We start from the raw sequence: 27,491 nt of genomic DNA on the forward strand, positions 1-27,491 counted from the left end.
CACTATGGAAATGGGGAGATTCTTCAAAAAATTAAAAAGCAATTGATCAACTGATCTATTCAGCATGATTTCTAGTGTGAAATAAAGAAAATATGGATCTTTGTAAATTTCTTGGAGAAGGTAGGAATTGAGTTAGGCATTGATAGATGGTCCATATTTTAATGAAGGGAGCTATAAATCTAGCTTCTGTTTTACAGCTAGGGAGTTATAATGGCAATTTTTTTTTTATAATGGCAAATTCAATTTCAGGTCTTGGATTTAGTCTAGAAGTCAATGCTGTATTATATTTTAATTTATAACTATTAGGTGAGGAGGCAAGATTAGATTTAGAGAATATAGTGAATTTAGGAACTTAGATGTAAATGGTTTTTCAAAGGGATTCCTGTTCATAAGTAAAATTTATATAAAGTTATCAACTTTAGAGAATAAATAAAAACTTCTAAAGAAACTGAAAAAAACCACCAAGGAAAAAGCAAGTGGCAAACCATTAGGGAAGTCATTAACAATTTAATGAAAGGGAATAGGGATTTCACCCACCAAAGAAAATTAAGTATTATGGATATGACTGACATGTTATGCAGCTATCACAGCCAAAGAGGCTGGATGGCTCCATAGGGCTGTTTCTGGTTCTTTAATCTTAACACATTAATCACAAATAATGTGTGTTTATAAAGTAGCTCATGTTGGCTTTTATTATACCTATTATGGCCATGTCTATTGTCTAGTACAAGGGAGAAAACTAAAAATACAAAAAAGGGAGAGAAAATTATGGAGCACAAAAATGTTTGGTTGGCTTGAAAAACCATCATACATCTTTTTAGGAAAGAATCACTTCAGTAAATAATCTTGGGCTTGGAAGATTTCTTACAACATTTATGCAGAAAAACATTTTTCACCATCACTTCAGCATTCCTAAGACACTTTGTAGATGCAAATATAAATCAGACCCAGCCTCTGCCTCAGGAATCTTATAGTGTAGTAGGGGAAATCTGTCAAGAATATGGGTGCTTATGCCATAATCATAGTCCAGTTAAATACCATGGGTGTTCAGAGGAGAGAAGTTATATTCTTAATTTTGCTGGTTTTATATTGGCAGGAAATAGTGTTCTTTAAATCACTGTTAAGTCTCTTCCATCTCAAAATATAATGTTATTTTGCAACAAAAACTTAAGTCTTTTTGTTATAAAACTTTTTACAACAGAACTAAAAATAAACCCCTTCCTTTAACACTGTGTTCGCTCTAGGTATTTTTCTAGATTGCTTCTGTTCTGCTGGTAAAGTTCTTAAAAGGAAGAGGAAGAGTCTTTACTTCCTTTTCCCACAGTCTTATCTAGAACTAATCCCCTCCACATCATCTATAAACTGATGAACTTCCACATCCACCACTTTATCTGCAATCAGAACCAAATACAACAAATTATTCTGAGTTCCTTTATTACCTTCTATGTCTTTTGCATTTAGCTCCTGATTTCTTTTTCCTGAAACTATTTACTCCCCTAGTATCTTAGATTTTGCCTTCTGGTAAATGATTCCTTGTAAGTCTTCTTCCCAAGTTTGTTTGCTTGCTTGTTTGTTTGTTTGTTTTCCAATTACATATTTTGTTTAATTTTTATTAACATATAGTGTATTATTTGTTTCAGGGGTACAGATCTGTGATTCATCAGTCTTACATAATTCACAGCACCCAAGATAACACATACCCTCCCCAATGTCCATCACCCAGCCACCCCATCCCATCCACACCCCACCCTCCAGCAGCCCTCAGTTTGTTTCCTGAGATTAAGAGTCTCTTATGGTTTGTGTCCCTCTCTAATTTCATCTTGTTTCATTTTTCCCTCCCTTCCCCTATGATCCTGTGTCTTGTTTCTCAAATTCCTCATATCAATGAGATCATATGATAATTGTCTTTCTCTGAATGACTTACTTTGCTTAGCATAATACCTTTTAGTTCCATCCAGGTCATTGCAAATGGCAAGATTTTGGTGTTTTTTTGGATGGCTGTATAGTATTGCATTGTGTGTGTGTGTGTGTGTGTGTGTAATCACATCTTCTTTATCCATTCATCTGTTGATGGACATCTAGGCTCTTGCCATAGTTTGGCTATTGTGGAATTGTGGACATTACTGCTATAAACATTGGGGTGCATGTGCCCCTTCAGATCACTACCATTTGTAGCTTTATAGTTAATACCCAGTAGTTCAATTGCTGGGTTGTAGGGTAGCTCTATTTTCAACTTTTTTGAGGAACCTCCATACTGTTTTCCAGAGGAGCTGTACCAACTTGCATTCCCACCAACAGTGTAGGAGGGTTCCACTTTATCTACATCCTCGCCAATATCTGTCATTTCCTGACTTGTTAATTTTAGCCATTCTGACTGGTGTGAGGTGGTATCTCACTGTGGTTTTGATTTGTATTTCCCTGATGCCAAGTGATGTTGAGCAATTTTTCATGTGTCTGTTGGCCATTTGGATGTCTTCTTTTTTTTTTTTTTTTACATTTTTTTCCCCAATTTATTTATTTTCAGAAAAACAGTATTCATTATTTTTTCACCACACCCAGTGCTCCATGCAAGCTGTGCCCTCTATAATACCCACCACCTGGCACCCCAACCTCCCACCCCCCAGCCACTTCAAACCCCTCAGACTGTTTTTCAGAGTCCATAGTCTCTCATGGTTCATCTCCCCTTCCAATTTACCCAAAAGCACATACCCTCCCCAATGTCCATAACCCTACCCCCCTTCTCCCAACCCCCCTCCCCCCAGAAACCCACAGTTTGATTCATGAGATTAAGAGTCACTTATGGTTGGTCTCCCTCCCTATCCCATCTTGTTTCATGGATTCTTCTCCTACCCACTTAAGCCCCCATGTTGCATCACCACTTCCTCATATCAGGGAGATCATATGATAGTTGTCTTTCTCCGCTTGACTTATTTCGCTAAGCATGATACGCTCTAGTTCCATCCATGTTGTCGCAAATGGCAAGATTTCGTTTCTTTTGATGGCTGCATAGTATTCCATTGTGTATATATACCACATCTTCTTGATCCATTCATCTGTTGATGGACATCTAGGTTCTTTCCATAGTTTGGCTATTGTGGACATTGCTGCTATAAACATTCGGGTGCACGTGCCCCTTTGGATCACTACGTTTGTATCTTTAGGGTAAATTCCCAGTAGTGCAATTGCTGGGTCATAGGGCAGTTCTATTTTCAACATTTTGAGGAACCTCCATGCTGTTTTCCAGAGTGGTTGCACCAGCTTGCATTCCCACCAACAGTGTAGGAGGGTTCCCCTTTCTCCGCATCCTCGCCAGCATCTGTCATTTCCTGACTTGTTGATTTTAGCCATTCTGACTGGTGTGAGGTGATATCTCATTGTGGTTTTGATTTGTATTTCCCTGATGCCGAGTGATATGGAGCACTTTTTCATGTGTCTGTTGGCCATCTGGATGTCTTCTTTGCAGAAACGTCTGTTCATGTCCTCTGCCCATTTCTTGATTGGATTATTAGTTCTTTGGGTGTTGAGTTTGTTAAGTTCTTTATAGATTTTGGACACTAGTCCTTTATCTGATATGTCATTTGCAAATATCTTCTCCCATTCTGTCAGTTGTCTTTTGGTTTTGCTAACTGTTTCCTTTGCTGTGCAAAAGCTTTTGATTTTGATGAAATCCCAAAAGTTCATTTTTGCCTTTGCTTCCCTTGCCTTTGGCGATGTTCCTAGGAAGATGTTGCTGCGGCTGAGGTCGAAGAGGTTGCTGCCTGTGTTCTCCTCAAGGATTTTGATGGATTCCTTTCTCACATTGAGATCCTTAATCCATTTTGAATCTATTTTTGTGTGTGGTGTAAGGAAATGGTCCAATTTCATTTTTCTGCACGTGGCTGTCCAATTTTCCCAACACCGTTTATTGAAGAGGCTGTCTTTTTTCCATTGGAAATTCTTTCCTGCTTTGTCGAAGATTAGTTGACCATAGAGTTGAGGGTCTATTTCTGGGCTCTCTATTCTGTTCCATTGGTCTATGTGTCTGTTTTTGTGCCAGTACCATGCTGTCTTGATGATGACAGCTTTGTAATAAAGCTTGAAGTCCGGAATTGTGATGCCACCAACTTTGGCTTTCTTTTTCAATATCCCTTTGGCTATTCGAGGTCTTTTCTGGTTCCATATAAATTTTAAAATTATTTGTTCCATTTCTTTGAAAAAGATGGATGGTACTTTGATAGGAATTGCATTAAATGTGTAGATTGCTTTAGGTAGCATAGACATTTTCACAATATTTATTCTTCCAATCCAGGAGCATGGAACATTTTTCCATTTCTTTGTGTCTTCCTCAATTTCTTTCATGAGTACTTTATAGTTTTCTGAGTATAGATTCTTAGCCTCTTTGGTTAGGTTTATTCCTAGGTATCTTATGGTTTGGGGTGCAATTGTAAATGGGATTGACTCCTTAATTTCTCTTTCTTCTGTCTTGTTGTTGGTGTAGAGAAATGCAACTGATTTCTGTGCATTGATCTTATATCCTGACACTTTACTGAATTCCTGTATAAGTTCTAGCAGTTTTGGAGTGGAGTCTTTTGGGTTTTCCACATAGAGTATCATATCATCTGCGAAGAGTGATATTTTGACTTCTTCTTTGCCGATTTGGATGCCTTTAATTTCCTTTTGTTGTCTGATTGCTGAGGCTAGGACTTCTAGTACTATGTTGAATAGCAGTGGTGATAATGGACATCCCTGCCGTGTTCCTGACCTTAGTGGAAAAGCTTTCAGTTTTTCTCCATTGAGAATGATATTTGCAGTGGGTTTTTCATAGATGGCTTTGATGATATTGAGGTATGTGCCCTCTATCCCTATACTTTGAAGGGTTTTGATCAGGAAGGGATGCTGTACTTTGTCAAATGCCTTTTCAGCATCTATTGAGAGTATCATATGGTTCTTGTTCTTTCTTTTATTGATGTGTTGTATCACATTGACTGATTTGTGGATGTTGAACCAACCTTGCAGCCCTGGGATAAATCCCACTTGGTCGTGGTGAATAATCCTTTTAATGTACTGTTGAATCCTATTGGCTAGTATTTTGGTGAGAATTTTTGCATCTGTGTTCATCAAGGATATTGGTCTATAGCTCTCTTTTTTGATGGGATCCTTGTCTGGTTTTGGGATCAAGGTGATGCTGGCCTCATAAAATGAGTTTGGGAGTTTTCCTTCCATTTCTATTTTTTGGAACAGTTTCAGGAGAATAGGAATTAGTTCTTCTTTAAATGTTTGGTAGAATTCCCCCGGGAAGCCATCTGGCCCTGGGCTTTTGTTTGTTTGGAGATTTTTAATGACTGTTTCAATCTCCTTACTGGTTATGGGTCTGTTCAGGCTTTCTATTTCTTCCTGGTTCAATTTTGGTAGTTTATATGTTTCTAGGAATGCATCCATTTCTTCCAGATTGTCAAATTTGTTGGCGTAGAGTTGCTCATAGTATGTTCTTATAATAGTTTGTATTTCTTTGGTGTTAGTTGTGATCTCTCCTCTTTCATTCATGATTTTATTTATTTGGGTCCTTTCTCTTTTCTTTTTGATAAGTCTGGCCAAGGGTTTATCAATTTTATTAATTCTTTCAAAGAACCAGCTCCTAGTTTGGTTGATTTGTTCTATTGTTTTTTTGGTTTCTATTTCATTGATTTCTGCTCTGATCTTTATGATTTCTCTTCTCCTGCTGGGCTTAGGGTTTCTTTCTTGTTCTTTCTCCAGCTCCTTTAGGTGTAGGGTTAGGTTGTGTACCTGAGACCTTTCTTGTTTCTTGAGAAAAGCTTGTACTGCTATATATTTTCCTCTCAGGACTGCCTTTGTTGTGTCCCACAGATTTTGAACCGTTGTATTTTCATTATCATTTGTTTCCATGATTTTTTTCAATTCTTCTTTAATTTCCCGGTTGACCCATTCATTCTTTAGAAGGATGCTGTTTAGTCTCCATGTATTTGGGTTCTTTCCAAACTTCCTCTTGTGGTTGAGTTCTAGCTTCAGAGCATTGTGGTCTGAAAATATGCAGGGAATGATCCCAATCTTTTGATACCGGTTGAGTCCTGATTTAGGACCAAGGATGTGATCTATTCTGGAGAATGTTCCATGTGCACTAGAGAAGAATGTGTATTCTGTTGCTTTGGGATGAAATGTTCTGAATATATCTGTGATGTCCATCTCATCCAGTGTATCATTTAAGGCCTTTATTTCCCTGTTGATCTTTTGCTTGGATGATCTGTCCATTTCAGTGAGGGGAGTGTTAAAGTCCCCTACTATTATTGTATTATTGTTGATGTGTTTCTTTGATTTTGTTATTAATTGGTTTATATAGTTTGCTGCGCCCACGTTGGGGGCATAGATATTTAAAATTGTTAGATCTTCTTGTTGGACAGACCCTTTGAGTATGATATAGTTTCCTTCCTCCTCTCTTATTATAGTCTTTGGCTTAAAATCTAATTGATCTGATATAAGGATTGCCACTCCTGCTTTTTTCTGATGTCCATTAGCATGGTAAATTCTTTTCCACCCCCTCACTTTAAGTCTGGAGGTGTCTTCGGGTTTAAAATGAGTTTCTTGGAGGCAACATATAGATGGGTTTTGTTTTTTTATCCATTCTGATACCCTGTGTCTTTTGATTGGGGCATTTAGCCCATTAACATTCAGGGTAACTATTGAGAGATATGATTTTAGTGCCATTGTATTGCCTGTAAGGTGACTGTTACTGTATATTGTCTCTGTTCCTTTCTGATCTACCATTTGTACGCTCTCTCTTAGCTTAGAGGACCCCTTTCAGTATTTCCTGTAGAGCTGGTTTGGTATTTGCAAATTCTTTCAGTTTTTGTTTGTCCTGGAAGCTTTTAATCTCTCCTTCTATTTTCAATGATAGCCCAGCTGGATATAGTATTCTTGGCTGCATGTTTTTCTTGTTTAGTGCTCTGAAAATATCATGCCAGCTCTTTCTGGCCTGCCAGGTCTCTGTGGATAAGTCGGCTGCCAATCTAATACTTTTACCATTGTATGTTACAGACTTCTTTTCCCGGGCTGCTTTCAGGATTTTCTCTTTGTCACTAAGGCTTGTAAATTTTACTATTAGGTGACGGGGTGTGGGCCTATTCTTATTGATTTTGAGGGGCGTTCTCTGAACCTCCTGAATTTTGATGCTCGTTCCCTTTGCCATATTGGGGAAATTCTCCCCAATAATTCTCTCCAGTATACCTTCTGCTCCCCTCTCTCTTTCTTCTTCTTCTGGAATCCCAATTATTCTAATGTTGTTTCGTCTTATGGTGTCACTTATCTCTCGAATTCTCCCCTCATGGTCCAGTAGCTGTTTGTCCCTCTTTTGCTCAGCTTCTTTATTCTCTGTCATTTGGTCTTCTATATCGCTAATTCTTTCTTCTGCCTCATTTATCCTAGCAGTGAGAGCCTCCATTTTTGATTGAACTTCATTAATAGCTTTTTTGATTTCAACTTGGTTAGATTTTAGTTCTTTTATTTCTCCAGAGAGGGCTTTTATATCTCTGGAGAGGGTTTCTCTAATGTCTTCCATGCCTTTTTCAAGCCAGGCTATAACCTTGAGAATTGTCATTTTGAACTCTAGATCTGACATATTACCAATGTCTGTATTGATTAAGTCCCTAGCCTTCGGTACTGCCTCTTGTTCTTTTTTTTGTTGTGAATTTTTCCGCCTTGTCATTTTGTCCAGCTAAGAGTATATGAAGGAGCAAGTAAAATACTAAAAGGGTGGCAACAATCCCAGGAAAATATGCTTTAACCAAATCAGAAGAGATCCCAAATCGTGAGGGGGGATTTCTCCCCCCTCACGATTGGGTGAGGGATCTCCTCTGATTGGGATCTCCTTTGATTGGGATCTCCCAATCTCTTCTGATTGGGATCTCCCAATCTCTTCTGATTGGGATCTCCCAATCTCTTCTGATTGGGATCTCTTCTGATTTGGGGATAAAAAGAGGTTCAAAAAGAAAGAAAGAAAAAAAAGAATTAAAAAAAAGAGATTGAATTAAAAATTCAATCAAGAATTTAAAAAAGAATTAAGAAAAAGATTGAAGAGATTAGGATCTCTTCTGATTTGGGGATAAAAAGAGGTTCAAAAATAAAGAAAAAAAGAAAAAAAAGAATTAAAAAAAAGAAAATGAATAAAGAAAAGTATAAAAAAGAAAAATATATATATATTAGATAGTCTAGTTAAAAAACGTTAAAAAAGAAAAGGGTAAAAGTTTTAAAAAATTTTAGCAGAAGAAGAGAAAAAAAAATGAAAAAAAAAATTAACTTAACTGCAAGACTAAAAAATCACAGGGAGAAATCCATGAATTCCGTGGTTTGTTTTCTCCTCCTCTGGAATTCTGCTGCTCTCCTTGGTATTGAAACTGCACTCCTTGGTAGGTGAACTTGGTCTTGGCAGGATTTCTTGTTGATCTTCTGGGGGAGGGGCTTGTTGTAGTGATTCTCAAGTGTCTTTGCCCCAGGCGGAATTACACCGCCCTTACCAGGGGCCGGGCTGAGTGATCTGCTCGGCTTTGCTTTCAGGAGCTTTTGTTCCCTGAGCGCTTTCCGTAGAGTTCCGGAGGACGGGAATACAAATGGCGGCCTCCTGGTCTCCGGCCCGGAGGAGCCAAGAGCCCGGGGCCCCACTCCCCAGTGCGCCCTCAGAGAACAGCTCCCAGTAACTCGCGTCTGCCTGACCTCCGGCCGCGCTCCGAGCTCACCGAGCTTGCGACCGGTTCAAGGCAACTCTGAGCTGCGAGCTCACTGTCGGCTCTGTCTCTGCAGCCGGCTTTCCCGTTCCAATATCTGCAAGCTCTGCAACACTCAGACACCCCTGATCCTTCTGTGACCCCGCGGGACCTGAGGTCACGCCAACCCCGCGTGGGCTTCGCCCCGGTTTAGCCTCCGGAGCGATGTCCCTCAGCGGAACAGACTTTTAAAAGTCCCGATTTTGCGCTCCGTTGCTCCGCCGCTTGCCGGGAGCCGGCCCCTCCCCCCGGGGTCTATCTTCCCGTCGCTTTGGATTCACTTCTCCGCCAGTCCTACCTTTCAGAAAGTGGTTGTTTTTCTGTTTCTAGAATTGCTGTTCTTCTTCTCTTCGATCTGCCGATGGATTTGCAGGTGTTTGCAATCTTTAGATAAGCTCTCTAGCTGATCTCCTGCTAGCTGAGGTAGTCTCAGCCTGCTACTTCTCTGCCATCTTGACTCCTCCCTCCCATTTGGATGTCTTCTTTGCCGAAATGTCTGTTCATGTCTTCTGCCCAATCAAGTAATGGGCCAACATTTCTTTTCCTCAACCAGTCCCTTGAATGCTACAGATTCACCCTTGGATTTTCATTTCTTTCTCTCATCACATTTCTCCCTCTTGAAATCCTCTGTTCTTACAGATTTTTTTCCCTACAAATAATTTGTTTCCTCCAAAGGATCCATTTTCTCTCTTATATAATGTATGCTTTCTGAGTAGGGGCTGCATTTTTCAGAACAAGCCCCCTTGAATCCAAGAGAGAACATAAGACCAGTTCATGACAATGGAATATGAGGAAAAAGGACAAATCATTTCTGGGCCATGGAATTAAAAAACAAACAAACAATTTTTCTGACTTTTGCCATCTGTCCTGGGAGAAAGTGGATCTACATGTTGAAAGGAACTTGGGACCCATAATCAGCATGTGACTAACTACCAGCCAGAAATATGTATAATTAATATTTATGTGAATCAAAAGAAAATTCTATTATATTAAACCAATGAGAATTGGAGATTTATTTATTACAGTAGCTGACATTAATATAGAAATTGGTAATTTGAAGTGGTGTTAAGATTTGAAAACTTGAGATATGTGAAATTAGATGAGTGTTTGGGTAGCAAGTAATAAGGAAACTAATATCAGAGTCTGAAAGGTGATGACAAAGTCACATAATGGTAAAATATTTGGTAAAACTATTGCCCATAATAATTTGAGGGCATCGAAGACTCCTGTCTGTAGCTTTAGACTGGAAATAAGATTGTTAGTACTGGTTATTGATTGTTACTGGTTGAGTGTAACAAGGTCTGAGCAAAAAAAAATGAGGCCAGACAAGTAAGAATCAATAAATAAATATTAAATAAATCAATAAATCAATAAATATAATCAATAAATGAAGTACAGAGAATGCTGAAAAATGGAACTTCTCAAGGTGATAAAACATTACTGCTTGTAGACCCCAAAAGAAATAAGACTTAAAAAGGCTTTGGAAAGATAGAAGATAGAAGATGCAATCCATGAAAGAAATAATTGATAATCTGAACTTCATTAAAGTTAAAAACTTATGCTCTTCGGAAAACAGGGTCAAGAAAATGAGAAGACAAGCTGCAGGCTGGAAGAAAATTTTGCAAAAGATGTATCTGAAAAAGGACTGTAGTCCAAAATATACAAAGAACTCCTGAGCATTCAACAATAAGAAAGTGAACAACCCAGTTAAAAAGTGGGCAAAATATTTGAATGGACACCTCACCAAAGAAAATACATAGATGGAAAATAAGCATATGAAAGATGCTCATAATACATCATTTAGGGAATTGTAAATTAAAATGTTGATATACCACACAAACCTATATAATTGGTGAAAATCCAAAGTACTACAAAACCAAATGCATGTTAGGGTGTAAAGCAACAGGATCTCTCAGTAATTGCTGGTGGGAATGAAAAATGGTACAGACACTTTGGAAGAAGGTTTGTTTGGCAGTCTCTTACAAAACTAAACATACTCTTACCGTACTATCCAGTAATCATGCTCCCTGGTATTTACTCAAGTGAATTGAAATTTTATGTCCATAAGAGTTCTTGCACATGGGTGTTTTTAGCAACTTTAGTTACAATTACCAGAAATTGGAAGCAACCGAGACATCTTTCAACAGGTGAATGGGCCAATAAATGGTGGTGCAGATGGTGGAATATTTGTCAGTGCTAAAAAGGAATGAGCTGCCCAGCCATGAAGAGACATGGAGGTGACAGTGGAGACCTTACAACTGATATCACAGACATGCAAGGAGTTTTAAGGGACTACTGTCAACAGTTATATGCCAACAAATTGGATAATCTAGAACAAATCGGTAAATTCCTAGAAACCTACAACCTACAAAAACTCAACAGAGAAAGCGAAAACCTTGAACAGACGATTAAGAAGTAAGGAGACTGAAGTAATAACAACAACAACAACAAAAAAATCTCTCAAAAAAGAAATGGCCAGATGGCTTCATTGGTCAATTCTATCAAATTTAAAGAGGAATTAGCAGTACACCTTTTCAAACCCTTTCAAACAATTAAAGAGGGCACATCTTCAAACTCATTTTAATAAACCAGCATTATCTTCATACCAAAGCCAGATAAGGACACCACAAGAAAAGAAAATTACAAGCTCTATCTCTGATGAACATAGATGCCAAAATCCTCAACAAAATATTAGCAAACTGAAATCAACAGCACGTTAAAAGGGTCTTCTACTCTTGTGGTGAGCATAGTGTGATGTATAGAATGGTCAAATCACTGTGTTGTACAGCTGAAAGTAGTATAATATTGTTTGTCAGCTATACCTCAATAATAATAAAAAAGGATCATATACCATAGTCAAGTGGGATTTATTCCTACAATTTGTTGTGGGTTACAAATTTAATATACAAAAATCAGCTGTGTTTCTGTACACTAAAAACAAACTGAGAATGAAACTAAAGACAACAGTCCCATTTACAATAACATCAAAAGAATAAAGTGTTCAGAATTCAGTCTAACCAAGGTAAGACCTGTACACTGAAATTTTAAGACCTTGATGAAAGAAACTGAAGACACAAAGATACGTCATGTTCATGACTGGAAGAATTAATATAGCTAAAAATGCCCATACCACTAAAAGTCATATACAAATTCAATGCATTCTCTCTATCAGTATTTCAGTGGCATTTTTCACAGGAATAAAGAAAAAAACTCCTAAAATTCATATGGAACCACCAAACAAAACAAAACAAAACAAAAAAACCCCCCCAAAAAACTCAAACCCTAAATATCCAAAGCAGTCTTGAGAAGGAAGAACAAAGCCAGTAGCATCACAGTTGCTAATTTTGGGTAATATTACACAGCTATAGTAACCAAAACAGAATGGTACAGGCATAAAAAGAGACACATAGACTAGTGGAACAGGATTAAGAGCTCAGAAATATACTAATGCATAAATGATCAACTAATCTTTGGCAAAGGTGCCATGAACACATAATGGAGGAGAGGATAATTTCATCAATAAATGGTGTTGGGAAAACTAGATATTCACATCCAAAAAAAAAAAAAAGAAGAAGAAAGAAAGAAGGAAGGAAGGAAAGAAAGAAATTGGACCCTTACACCATACATAAAAATTAACTCAAAATGGATTAAAAACTTAAGGCAAGTCTGAAACAATAAATCTCTTAGAAGAAAATGGAAAAATCTACTTGACATTTTTCTTGGATATGACACCAAAAGCACAGGCAACAACAACAAAAAAATTAACAATTAATACCAAATCATATCAAATTAACAAGTAATATCAAATCATATCAAATTAACAAGTAATATCAAATCATATCAAATTAACAAGTAATATCAAATCAATATAAAAAAAGCTTCTGTACAATATGAGAAATGACAACCTCCAGAATGGGAGAAAATATTTGCAAATCATATTCTGATAAGGGGTTAATATCCAAAATATATAAGGACCTCATACAACTCAATAGCAACAAACAAAAAACCCCCAGAATAACCCAATTTAAAAATCAGCAAGTTACCTGAATAGACATTTTCTAAAAAAGACAAACAAATGGCCAACAGGTAAATGAAAGGTGCTCAATATCACTAATCAGGGAAATGCAAATCAAAACCACTGTGAAATATTACCTCACACCTGTCAGAATGGCTGTTATTAAAGGCCAAGAGATGACAAGTATGGAGAAAAGGGAGCCCTTGTGCACTGTTGGTGGGAATGTAAATTGGTACAGATTATGGAAAACAGAATGAAGCCTCCTCAAAAATTAAAAAATCCTCTGATCCAGCAACAGTATTTCTGGATATATATCGAAGGGAAATAAAATCAGTCTATCCAAGATATCTGCATTTCTGTTCATTGCGGTATAATTCACATTAGCCATGATTGGAAACAACCTATTTGTCCATTGACAAAAGAATAAATAAAATGTGGTATATATGTTGCACTATTACTCAACATTCTGCAATATTATTCAGTATACTTTAATATTATTCAGTCATAAAAAGGAAGGAAATCTTGCCACTTATGATAAAAGGAGGATATTATGCTAAGCAAAATAAACACAGAAAGACAAAATACAATGTGATCTTACTTATGTGTTAGAGTCTGAAAAAGTCAAATTCTCTTTTCTTTTTTTTAAGATTTTATTTATTTACCTGACAGACAGAGGTCACAAATAGGCAGAGAGGCAGGCAGAGAGAAGACAGGAAGCAGGCTCCCCGCCGAGCAGAGAGCCCGATGTGGGGCTCGATCCCAGAACCCTGAGACCATGACCTGAGCCGAAGGCAGAGGCTTAACCCACTGAGCCACCCTGGTGCCCCAAAAAGTCAAATTCTTAAAACCAGAGAGTAGAATGGTGGTTGCCACGGGCTGGAACTTGAGTGATATGGGGAGGTATTGGTTAAGAGTATAAACTTTTAATTACAAGGTGAATAAATTCTGGAGAGCTAATGTACAGCATGGTGATTATAATAATATTGTACTGTATATTTGAAATTTGCTAAGAGAGTATATCTTAAGTTCTTTTTTTTTAAGATTTTATTTATTTATTTGACAGAGATCACAAGTAGGCAGAGAGTCAAGCAGAGAGAGAGGAGGAAGAAGGCTCCCTGCTGAGCAGGGAGCCCGATATGGGGCTCGATTCCAGGACCCTGGGATCATAATCTGAGCTGATGACAGAGGCTTTAACCCACTGAGCCACCCAGGTGACCCTACATCTTAAGTTCTTACCACACACATGCAAAAGGGTAATTATGTGAGGTGATGATTGTGCTAATTAACTTGATTGTGGCATCATTTCACAATATATACATATATTATTTTATTATATATCTTAGAAATCATGTTGTACAATCTAAATATATAGTTTTTTTTTTTTTTTTTTTTTTTTTTTACTTATCATCACACCTCAGTAAAGCTGAGGAAAGAAAGAAAAGATATGGAAGATTTATGTGTATATTGGTAGGTGATAGAAGCCGATCTGAAAAAGTATGTATTGTATGATTCCAATTATAAGGCATTCTTGAAAAGGCAAAACTATGGAAATAGTAAAAAGATCAGTGGTTCCCAAGGATTGGGGATAGGGGAGGGATGAATAAGTAGAGTACAGAGGATTTTTAGGGCAATGAATCTATTCTGTATGATAATACGATGGCGGGTCCATGTCCTTATACCTTTGTCAAAACTCATGGAAAGTATGACACCAAGAACGAACTATGGACTTTTAGTGATAATAATGTGTCAATGTAGTTTATCCATTATTACAGTGGTGCCACTCTAGTGGGGGGTATTGATAGTGGGTGAGGTTGTGTGAGTGTGGGACAGGGATATATGGGGACTCTCTGTAGTCTCTGCTCAAGAGACTACAAGCATAACGCTGCTGTAAGAGAATCAAGTCTATTAAGAACAATAATAAAACAAAATATCCAGTCATAATTTGTTAAAAAGAGGCTACCAGGACCATAGTGCCATTAAAATTTCTTGTAAAACAGAAGATCTCATCTTGGTGGTCATTGCCCCATCCATGAAAATTGCTTTAGATGGCCTCACAGTACCCACGTTTAAGCTGAGAGAGGTTGGTGTAAGGGTAAAGAAGCATAGCAATAAAGGAGGTTGAGAGAATATACTGAAGAAAAATCTTTAGGTGTATTTGCTTTCATGATTAAACTGACTAAATATGGGTAGTCTTGGCATAATGATAAATATCTATGACTTTTAAATTAATGGTATACCTGCTGGATCCATACTAACATCTTTGCTAATATGCATTGTTTCTTCTAACTTACTCTTCCACTACATCCTCCTTCCTCTCTCTAGCCTTGTACTAGAATTTGCAACTTAAAATAAAAATGTTGGTATCTCCAAAAAGAAATGACGATTAGATAAGATGCATGTTTAGTTTTGGCAGGCATATTTAGTTTGGCCAAAATTAACCAAATCCAGTGACTCTAAAACCACCACTGGATTCCCAAACAGACCCCAGCAGGAAGGAGCTGTAAAAGTTGTGCAGGCTCTAAGAAGCCCTAAAACCCATTTCAAATGTGGTGATGTGGGGGACAAAGGGCAAGAAAACAATGTCCCAGAGGTGGAGCCAGGAAATCATTGCTGTAGAGTGATGGATGCTCTCTGACTCCGGTCCTTTGTTTATTTGTTTGTTTTCTGAGTGGAAGTTTTTATTATAATCTTTCTGTCCCTGCGCTCATCTACTGGCTAGGGCAAAAGAGAGGGGAGGTAACTTGTCTTCCAGTATGTTAATGACTGGATAATAAAGAATAATATTTGAACTTGCTGGAGAAGACTTTATGTCAGAGATCCTGAAACTTGAGCTGGGTGAAGTGACCATATGGATGATGTGGTGTCTTCTTTGGAGAAGGAAAATGTGCATGTAGTACACTCATGAATTCGGTGGCTGGAAATATGGGTTTTGGCTCTCTGTCAAAGATTCATGCTCCACTTCCATACTTGTATTAGTCAGGGCTTTTCAGAGAAACAGAACCAATAGGAGTGTGTGTGTGTGTGTTTATGTTTATGAAATAAAGAGATTTATTGTGAAAAAATGGCTTATGCAACTATGAAGACTATCAAGACCAAATCTGCGGTGTTGGCTGGCAGGCTAGAGGCTGAGGAGAACTGAAGGTGCAGGATGAAGTCCGAAGGCACTGGAGAATTCTCTTTTACTTACTTTCAGTTGTGTGAGCTAGAATTTATATTTCCCCTTACCACTAATTCTTCCTCATCCCACATAACCAATTAGTGATGAAATCCTGATAATTTGACCTCCTTATCTGTCCTCTTTATCTCAGATACTATGACCTAATAGGATGGATCATCTCCTTCTGACTGTCCTTGTCATCTTCTAACTGGTATGCTTGCCCCTATTCTAGTTTTGGTTAAATACATCCTCCACAGATTTGCTGTAATGATCTATTGAAAACATGGGTCAGACCACAGCCCTCTACTGCCTGAAAACTTACAGTGTTCATCAACCATTTTCATGATTAAATCCAAACTCCTTAGCATGCATGCAGTGCTCCCTTTAAAATAATTCCGCTTATAAATACAATTCAATAAATTAAAAAAAATAAAATAATTCAGCTTTTCCTATCTAGATAGAAGGTCACTAGAAGAACATGGGGGAGAAAGACTTGAAGCCTGTTTCCCCAGGATGTCCTTAGAGCCTTGCCCCTTCCTTGCTCCTATGCTCTATTTTTTCTCTCTTTGGCCTTGCCCAGCTTGCTTTTATCCCAGTCCGGCTGGAGACTGCTGTTGCTATTGAGGTCTACTCCTCTTTTCCAAGTGTACAGCTGTGTCACATTTTCTAGTGTCCTTGCATTAGGTCCGATCATGGTATTCAAGCTAGTGGGATGTGGGCAGAGTGTTATTCTTGGGTTGGCCATAAACTAGGTCCCTTTCTTCTTCCAACTTCATGGATAAAAAAGAAAGTTGAAGAGATACTGCCTTGGAGAGATCCTGACTGGGGACAACTGCCTTAGATTTTATGTAAATGATAAGCTTTTGTGCTAAGCTTCCATACCTTGTTTTTGTTTTTACAGTAGCTGTTGTTTCTCTGACTTGATTTAACAGCTAGTGCTAACTCCCTCCACCTCCCTCTCCTGCTTCTTCATGTTCCATCTGGTCAATATAACTTTCCTACTTAGGATATGCCTTCCATTTGGCTCATGTGACATTTGGGGGAGGAAGAAGGGGACAGGATGGGGGCTGGATTTAGAGAATGGCCGTATGTTGTAGAAGAGAAAAGAATTCAGTGAAAGCTGGAAGAGGCAGCTGGAAGTTACCAGAGACTCCCCAGTCTCTCTCACACTTGATAAGTTTGAGTTCCATGCTATCCCTGCTATAACCACTCATTACCTTTGAACCATGTGCAAAGTTGTATCGTCCTTGTTTCAGGGCTTGAAGATTTGGAAGATTTGATTTTAAGCTAACTGAGGACAGGGATTACATATCCTTGCAGCTTTGTATTTAATTAAAAGTTTTTTTTTTTTTTTTAAAAGGAGATATAACTTGACAGGCTTAATGAAATTTAGGAAAGCATTAGATCTGCCTCCAAGATACTGATAAAAAATAATTTGAATCATTGAATAAAACATAATAAATTTTTATCCTATTATGAGCACATTATTAAAATATACTTTCTGAGGTCAAAACCACCCATTTTGTGCAAAGGTTCTGATGTCAACAGTTCCTGTCAAGGCCAGATGCGTTGCCTCAAAGAACTTATCTACTCTCTCTTGTATTATGGACTGTGGACTGCTTAGGACATATTTTAAGTTCTGTAGTTATTTTTCAGGGCATCCATATAGACAAGATTCATTTTAAATCCTTTAACACATTTTCCTCATGCGGATGTTACTGTTCAGTCCCTTGTGAGAACATGTGTTGGTTATGTTAGGGTGAGACTTAAAGTAACAAATTGACTTCCTTTCAAATGCTTTAGAAAATTTTAACCCTCAGGAATAAATCCCTAATTAGGTGGTTAAGTCTCAGGGAGTAAGTGAAAATAGACAAGGGGAAATTTTCCAGTAGAGGTCTCCTCCTCTGGAGACTATCCTGTGGGAGTTGTCAGGAAACCACGATTCTCCCCTTACAGTCCTCCCTGTTCCCCACCTGCCACCGTCCGGTGGTAGTACTTAGGTAAAAGGATTCTTAGATGAGGAATGAAGGAAAGTGGGCAGTAGGCCAGTAATTCTGGGAATCCAAGTGTGGAAATCAATGTAGGATTGCCTGTTTGTAAAAGGGAGAGCTTTAGGAGAGATAAACACAATGGCTAATGCAAGCAAGGGCGAAGAATTATCTCATTCAAAATTAATGTTCTATTTTAAACCCAAATGATATCATTAAATCAGATGACGTCTCTACTTTTGCTTTGTCCCTCTGTAAACTGCATTCTCTTTGACCTGCTCCAGCACATACGTCTATGTTCATAATATGCTTTTATATGTATAATTCTTCATGTATTATCTCATTTTATCTTTACAATAGCCATGGGAAATAAGTAGGATGGGGTTGGTACTGACAGTTTATAAATCAGGAAAGTAAGACTCAAAAAGTTCCCAGGTATATTTTTGAAGGTATAAGACTGGTAATTCTCATGGTTGGGTCATTTTTTATAAACTTCATATGGATTCATAATACACTCTTCATATCCTATAAGTCTCTTCTTGATCCGGTTCTTCTTTCCTTCTCAGGTCTTGTATTTTGTTACTTTCTCATTTTGTCATCTCTAATACAGTCATGCCTAACATCTTGCAGTTCCTCACTTTTGTCACAGTCTGTCTCACTTCTGATCCCTCTGTTCTCTGCTTCGAAACCTTTAACATCCTGGCCACCATCTTGTCTGATTAACTCTTAGTCAATCTTCACATTTCACCATATGTGTCATCTCTTTCTGGGAAACTTTACTGACCAATCCTTTCCATAGGAGCCCCCACAGTGCCTTGCTTGCCCTCCATCTTCATATGTGTCATGTTTAATGTATTGTAATTTTATCACCCACTGGTCTGTGAACTGTGTGAGAACAGAGGACCACATCTGTTTTATTTCACGTGTGCCTTACAGTATAGTAAGTGCTCAATATTAATTCTTTGACTGACTGAAAGGGTAAGTGAGTGAATGAATGGGTGGCTCTTTCTTACTCGAATTTACCTTTTTTTCCCAGCTAGTTTCCAAGTCTCCGTTATTATTTTCTCAAATGTTCTAATAACCTAAGAATAACAGTTAATTTGAGTTATGAGTGTGTCCCACATTTGTAAATACAATGTCTCTCTAGTCACTCTGTGGTCTTCTGAGAGTAGACCTTCTGGGAAGACCAGATGTCACTTTGAGTGAGGAGAAGGAATCAATCAAATATCCCACTTTGCTACTTTTCTGGTTTTATTTTTTTTTTTCCTCCACCACCAATTATTCAGCCTTGGATTTCAGTCACTTCCATTTTTAGCCCATCCATCAAGATTTGCAAATATTTTCTGTGAACCATTTGTTACCTGTATAGAGCTAACTCATAGGTCAAAATAACAATAAAAATGCAAATTTATAGGAGTATACAGAAAGGGTTATTTGAATTCTTGGTCAGAACATAATATAATTTTAGACTCAAGATTTTTGCATCCAAAAGTTCTCAGAATTCTTTGTTAGATTTCTCAGTCCTCACAAGCAACTTTGAAAGCTTGGGCACACTTTGGTAAGGATTTTTTAATCCAAAGGAATAAAAGCTTCTCAAAGGTTATCTATTTTGAAATATGTCCAAGATTTCTGTGAATTGCATAAAATCTTGCCATATGTTCTTCCTCATATTGATACATCTGAATAAAGTAAGATCTTTATAAAATATTGTAGGTATATTCACAGATTGATGAAAGTCATTAGTTTCTGAAGAATCAGATAAATCAATATCTGGCATTGTTTGATACACCTAGAAAAGTGAAATGTTGTTAAAACAAAACTATTGGGTCTTATATCATGGAGGGGTTTTTTTGTTTTGTTTTGTTTTTTTGGCATGGAAAGGTCTGGGGAGCAGCTGGCTACCAGCTGGAGCCTCATACTGTTTTATTGAAGTGGAATTGGGGCTTTAACAAGCTTAATTATAACAAGACTTCACCTGCATCACAGAACCCGTTAACCACCTCTCCCCCATTTTTTTTTTTTAACACATTGCTGGTTGTTTTGAAGGCTGTTTTCAATATTTCCATGCAGACCATATTTGATCTCAAAGCTTTATAGTGATACTCTTGATTTAGTTACAATGGCACAAAAGGGTAAATTAAATCTAGCTACTTTTGTGTAGGTAAGATCAGGATTTGGAGATAATGGTGTTATCTATAAACTTTATTTAAGTGATAGATCTGGTTGGATCTTCTGTTTCAATGAGCTGATGAGGGAACCATGTGTTGGTATCATTAGTTCATGTATCCTGAGGGTTCACCTTTGTTTTGCTTTATGATTCTCTTAAGCATATTATATAATGTGAGCCTCATATTTGATTGTAAGCACTTTTAAGTACTTCCTAATGTAGCTGATATAGTTCCCAACATGCAGCTGACACTTAGGAAGTACCATTGATAGCTTGATTTACTGGAAGTCTATACACATTTGCAAAAAAAATTAATCACATATTTAAATATTATATTTTTTAAAGCATGAACTACTAAATGATGATTAGCCACAATTTCCTTTCAGTTTTGTTTTTAGTCCATTTATTCTGCAAAAGTTATGTTCAATGAAAAGTTTATTTAACATTCATTAATGTTTTCATAATCACATTAATGGTATTTAAGGCAGATGAACAGCTTTCATCTCAGCACCTTAAAAAGGATTAAAGAACACGAAATCATGTCCTTCAGTTTTATGTAATAGGAGACCATGGAATATTAGGTTTTGATAATAAAAAATTGCACTATGTAGGTTTATTTAGGTTGCCCCATGGATTAGAGGGTTTGGTAGTTGCGATTCTGGTTTCTTACTTGTTTTTTAAAAATTGACCTATAATTTACATTCAGTAAAATCAACCTTTTAGTGGATATCCCATGAGTTTTGATGGATACAAAGAGCCATGTAACCATCACCAAAGCCAAGACACAGAAGAATTAATTCCATTCAGTCCACAGTTTCCCTCTTGCTCCTCCACCCACCTTCAGACCCTGGCCAACTACTGATCGGTTTCATGTCTGTAGAGGTTGGCTTTTTCCAGAATGTCATATAAATGCTTTCAAACCACAGGCAGCCTTTGAATCTGCCTTCTTTCCCTCAATATAATGTACCTGAGGTTCATCCATGTTGTTCCATGTATTAATAGGTTGTTCCTTTTTACTGCTGAGTGATATGGCATTAAATGAATGTATCAAAGTTTGTTTAGTCATTCCTGGTGGAGTGTTTAGACGGAGATTTAAAATTACCTTTCAAATATTAAGAGAAAAAAGTGAAGAAAATCTTTGGTTGGTGACAATAGTACTAATACAATGTGAAAATGTTGGTAAAAGGTAATAATCCCCTGTCACTTTTTGTGCTAAAAGATTTCTAGATCCTAGGCAGCCTGGATAGGCACAAAGCTACTGGATAAATTAGCTGTTAGCATGAAATAAGTGGGTTGACCTTTTTGGATTTATGTTCATAGCTTTCTTGTCATCAATAAGGTAATTATATTTCTATTTTTCAGCAACACTTGGGATTAGAGATATTTATGTCTTAGAAAAGGAATTGGGGACAGTTGGCTTAGTCCAAAAGCAATATCGCAGTAGCAATGTTTCCTAAACTGAAAATTGAATGAAAGGATCATCTCTGATATTTACTATATAGCTTATTTTCAGGGGTTTAACCAACACACGATAATCAATGAGAGATAGGGAAATACCATATTGTTTTGGACAGTCTTATTTGGAAGGGATCATGGTCCTGTAATATGTTTCTTTTAATAATTATATGTATTATTCAGTCTCTCTTTCACATATTTTAATACTTTAAATTCAATTTCTCTCAAGCTCTAGGATTCAAATTCAAATATCTCTTCTTTGTAGCTTTCTCTGACTTTCCTTTTTGCTCCTCTTCTCCCTCTGGCAGGATTTTACCATCTCCTTCATCTCTGCTAACATCTCTGCTAAGTGTGCATTCCTTTTCTCTTATAGCACTTCTCACATTGCATTGTAATTATTTGTTTACATGTCTGTCTCCCTCACCAGACTGTGAGTTTTTCAAGGACTGAGACAACGTTGTACTTAATTCATTCGGTATACCCACAGCCTGTCAGTGTCTCTCACATGATAGGCACATAATAAATGCTGAAAGATAAAAATGGGGGGATTAATGAACAAATGTAAATTATTGTCATCTCTGATTTATTTGGCAGTCATATCATAGTGTGAAAAAAAGAAACACCCATCTTATTACTCTTTCAATGTCAAGTCTTTTTTAGAAAACTGCAGAGTGTTTAACAGTCTTCTCAACTCATATTGCATAATTCCATAATACTGATAACAGCACTGTAACTAAAATGTAAGCACTGCCAAATCATTATAAATCATACTGAGTTGCAATCCTGGGATCTATGAGTGTAGTTTTTGTTTAATTCATTTTCTTAAAAAAATAAGTGATGTTTGGTTGGATACACGAAATTCGATAACTAATGATTAGGATTTTTAAACTCATTTGCAATTGCAAATAGTTTAAGTTAGAATTTATTCTTAGGAAAAAAAAATAAAGGAGTTAAGTAGAGTCATTGAGGTGATTGAGTAAGCTCGTTGGTAAATGGTTCACTTGCTCTAAGACCTAGATTAACCCTCAAAGTTGGTGAGTTAGGTAGGATGGTACTGAAAAGCTTGTTGAGTATTAAGTTTATCTTTTGAACAAATGTTTGGTTTCATTAAAAATGAAAATGCATTCCACCTAGATTCTCTTATTTTTATGTAAATTTATGTGTACTTAAGAGAAATTTAATTATTCTATTTTACTTATTTATACTTGAGTCATTAAAAAGATATTTGGTAGTGGATAAGAAGGGCCTCTTTCTTGGCTTTACTCTTTATTATTATAAACCCCTAAGACTTTTTTTCTCTGATATCCAACAAACTTAACCAATTAAATGTTCTGACAGCCCATCACCTCCAATGCTTATTTTGGCTGAAGAAGTGGAAAAATATTTCATTCACTGTCCTTAGTAAATGATGTCTGATAGGTTATGTTGTTTTTATAAATAACCTTATGTAAAATTAAACACATAAAATTGCAACATGGACATTTATAGATCCTTAAGAATGGGGATCATGATTTCTTATTCATGATTACATTAGTAGGTCCTAGCAGAATGGCTAGAACGAAACAGAAACTCAATAAATATTGAATATGGATTAACTGATGGATGCACCAACAAATGTTAGAGGATAATATAAATTTTTTTGTTTAGTGATTAAATCAGCAGAGGGAGAAAGCAAAGGTCATTTTCGTATTTGAGGCATGTGAGGAATTTCAATTATGATGGGAGGCCTGCAGAGAGAAAAACCTTGATTTATATGCAATGCATATTTTGTAACCTGGAGAAAAAATTAGGAGGGTCAGTCTTAAAACAAAGCAAAGATTTAATTAAAATGACAGAGCTTTTGATTAGCCAATATTGGGATTAGAAAAATGTTGGGATGGGAAGACTAGAAGTGCTTGTTTTTTCCCCTTCCACATGTTCTTAAATTGACCAACATATTTGTGGTTACCAGGAAATAAGCAACAGCCAGTTTCTATATTCCCTGACTATGCATTTTTTCCCCACTGGACGAGAATTTTGGAATTCTCCAGAACCGTTGGCTGGGAAGATGTATGTTCTACTTACTAAGCTCTGGTTCCAGAATCGTGTTGTCCAAAAAGTTGTGTATGCTCACTGAATCACTGACTATGGTGTGAAAAGAAGCAATTAGAACTGTCATTTATGGGGCACCTGGGTGGCTCAGTGGGTTAAGCCGCTGCCTTCGGCTCAGGTCATGATCTCAGGGTCCTGGGATAGAGTCCCGCATCAGGCTCTCTGCTCATCAGGGAGCCTGCTTCCTCCTCTCTCTCTGCCTGCCTCTCAGTCTACTTGTGATTTCTCTCTGTCAAATAAATAAATAAAATCTTTAAAAAAAAAACAACTGTCATTTATTTTTATTTTTATCTAAAAAAATTAAGAAAATGAGTTAAGCTTTACCCATTCTGTAGATTTTTTTGTTAAATATAGCATACATTTAAAAAATGAACAATAAAAGGCATCTAGTTAGGTTAATTTTCATAAATTTTCATATACACCTATATAACCAACACAGATCAAGGAACAGGCATTATCAGAACCATAGAAGACACCACCGCCCGCCCTCATATGACCACCTCTCAGAGAAAAATCACTATCTTGACTTCTAATACCATATACTGGTTTTACCTTTTTAAAAATTTTACCTAAATGGAATTTTTGTGTATTTTTTTTAATCTGGCATTTTTCTACTCATCAGTATGTTTATGAGATTTACTTCCAATTTCTATATAGTTGTAGTTCATTTTCAGTGTTATATATTACTCCATTGTATGTACCATGGTTTATCCATTCTACTGTCGAATATTTGGGTTTCCTTGTCACCAGTTTTTGGTTTAGCACTGCTATGAATACTATTATCTACCAACATTTTTGTTAGATGAATACCTAGGAGTGGAATTCCTGAGTTTTAGGATACACAAATAGTCTTTAGTAGATAGCTCTAAACAGTTTTGCAAAGTGGTACCAATTTACTCCCAACAGCCATTATATGAGAGTTCTAGTACTCCATATCCTTACCAGCACATGATATAGTTAAATTTTTTTACTGCAGTTCTTTTGTGTGTAGTGTGATATTACACTGTGGTTTTAATTTCTACCTCCCTCATAACTAGTGACTTAGCATTTTTTTTTTTTTCCCCAGATGCTGAATGATCATTTAGATCTTGTTTTCCTGTTTAGGTCTTTTGTCCATTTTTTTGGGTGGGTTGTTTGGTAGGTTATTGATTTACCAAAATTCTTTACACCAATCTTTTACTGATGTATGTATTATAAATATCATCTCCATCTCTGTGGCTTGTCTTTCACCCTCTTTATGGTGAAATATTACTAATTTGTTTTGTGGCATATCATTGGCTCATCCTCACTGCACATGCACATAATACCGTCACCACAAACATGTGATGTGGAGGGGCCTTGGAAAGGGAAGTTGCATGGTGAACTTAACTGTGGTGCCCTCACTTGGATCCTTTTCCCCCCAAGATATTGTTATGCACTATAGCTTAATATGTGCATATTTTGCACTGAATGACTTGTTATCCAGTTTTCACTAGACTGGTCTTTATAAAATGGATAAATGGCTTTAAAATACTCCTGCAGGGGCGCCTGGGTGGCTCAGTGGGTTACAACCTCTGCCTTTGGCTCGGGTCATGGTCCCAGGGTCCTGGGATCGAGCCCCGTCTTGGGCTCTCTGCTCAGGGGGGAGCCTGCTTCCCCCTCTCTCTCTGCTTGCCTCTGTGCCTACTTGTGATCACTCTCTCTGTCAAATAACTAAATTAAAAAAAAAAAAAACCTTTAAAATACTCCTGCAATGTAGACTTGAATTGAAGATAATAGAGCAAGCATTTGGGCACTACAGGAAAATGGTTGATCTGACAACTTCTCCCCAAATAAGAGCTTTTCTTCAGGTAGATAAAGAAAATGGCAAACTGATAGTATCAGAAAAGCTAGTCAAAAAATAAATTTATTAAAAAATAAATAAATAAATACATAAATTTATTGGAAAAGCTATTAATAATAAAGATATATTTACTCTAGTTAACAATGAGCTTTGTCCGAGTATACTTTTCCTTGGTATCCTAAAGTATAAAGCCACTATAATTAACAAAACATTAAATATGTTTATTTCATCTTTATCTCGTCCTTTTAAATTTTCTAGTTTTTGTTTAATACAGCTATAATTTATAAACAAATTAATATATACCTATTAGGATCATAATCAAAATAGTCTGGATCACTGCTTTAGAAAATTTTAAAACTATGGAGGTACCGCTAACTGGAAGTATTACCATGCAAACCTCTAGGAAACCTTTGGAATGGAGATTTATAAAGCACCTTTTCTGTTTTAGTTTAGACCTGGCTGTTTGAGATGCATGGCAGAGAGTTACATAGTGCATGCAGGGGAGTGGAGGTAGCTGGGACAGAATTTGGATAGATTTATAAATAATAGAAGTTATTGTTCTCAACTCGCTATTGTTTTCTAAAAACTGTCCTTTTGCTCAGGACCTTTCCTTTGCTCAGGAAAGGGCTGATTCCTGAGAATGGATTATCCCTACCAAGGACAGTAGATTTCACTTTGGAATGTAGGATTTGAAGTGTGAGCCGGGATGCCTGGGAATATCTAACTGTGTCTTAACTAGGGCAGCAAATCCCCTAGTGGAGGCGGTGGCTGCATTATGGCCACTGGAGCATTTTGAGGAGAACCTGTCTTCTTGAACATCACCTTAAAGGCTTAAGTAAGCTTCAAGAGTCACATAAGTATTTCTTTTCTACTAATGAGTCTATATCTAAATATAAATGATGGAAAGAGAAAAAAACAGAGGATACACATTTTTTTTCTTCATATCCCAGAGATTTTATAAGACTTGGTGACAGTAACTGAGCCAACCATCTTGTTTGCGGGGGTCTTCATTATAAATGTCTCCATCTGATGAATGACAATGGCCTCAAGAGTCGCCTCATACATCCTGTGTGTTGTTGGCAAGCCTGAGAGAGGCCACCCTGGGTGGGTGAAGCTTCAGGCTCTCCAGGAGAGGACTTTCCAGATCTTGTCAACAACCCATTGCAGTTGTTTTTGGCTGCGTGCTTGGTGGATGCTCTTCTTCCAACGGAGCCTCACATCGTCCACTTGGAATGATCTGCCCTCCTCTCACTCCTATCCGAAAGGCTGAGAATGCTTTGGAAGAAAATGCCGTGGAAATGTGAAGCATTATTTTAGGAACAAAAATCTCTGTAGCCGCAAAGCTTCTGCAAAGCGCTGCGTCTACAAGCGACGTATCTGCCACATCTGTTTTTGTGTGTGGGAGGAATGCTATATTTATCATCCAAGATGAGTCACCCTGCAAAGGAGCATAATCTACTTGAGCTTTTGTGTTTAAACTGCTCTTTGGTAGAGTGAGCTGTAGTATTTAAGCTTTAAGTGGTACATATCTAGGCCTCCTGGTAGCACCCTGCCAAGAGCAACAATAGTACAGAGGAGAACAGCTCCTTCCTTCCGTTTCCTCTAAGTCTGTCTTTTTCACGATCTTAGGGCTGAGACAAAGGCAGGGAGGATCCTGAAGGGGGCTGCCGTGAGAGATGAAGCCATCCCACACCTGTTCTAGCTGAATTTGGCAATGCTAGAAGACACAAAAACAAAAGGTGAGAAGAAATATTATAAAACGTCAGTTAAAGAACTTTCACCAATCGTTAAGCATCCATAGTCATTGATATCAGATTCTGAAGTATAAAACCCTGGGCATATCTGATCCATTCCCTAAAGATTTTTTCTTTAGTTTCCCAAAGTCTAAAGAAAAACAGTGACTTTAACCCTCTTTGCAATTCTGTTTTGCGGGGGAGGGTCTAAAAAAACAAAACAAAATAAAACAAAACTTTTTCGTTTTAGATCATTCATTTGCAGACACAATATTATTTTCTTTTACTCTAAAATGTTTGTATGGTATTTCAA

At 37.2% G+C, this 27,491-nt stretch overlaps 1 long non-coding RNA gene across 1 annotated transcript in view; it reads left to right on the forward strand.

Annotated features, from left to right (window-relative positions):
• The window catches only part of LOC122891709, a 48,325-nt gene extending 21,158 nt beyond the window's left edge, over positions 1-27,167 (forward strand). The window contains exon 3 of the long non-coding RNA XR_006381311.1: positions 27,075-27,167. This is a non-coding gene — a long non-coding RNA (uncharacterized LOC122891709). The remainder of the gene's footprint in view (positions 1-27,074) is intronic.
• Positions 27,168-27,491: the final 324 nt, after the last annotated feature.

Source organism: Neovison vison, chromosome 12 (genome assembly GCF_020171115.1).
Source record: "Neovison vison isolate M4711 chromosome 12, ASM_NN_V1, whole genome shotgun sequence".
In the NCBI taxonomy this organism is placed as follows: domain Eukaryota; kingdom Metazoa; phylum Chordata; class Mammalia; order Carnivora; family Mustelidae; genus Neogale; species Neogale vison.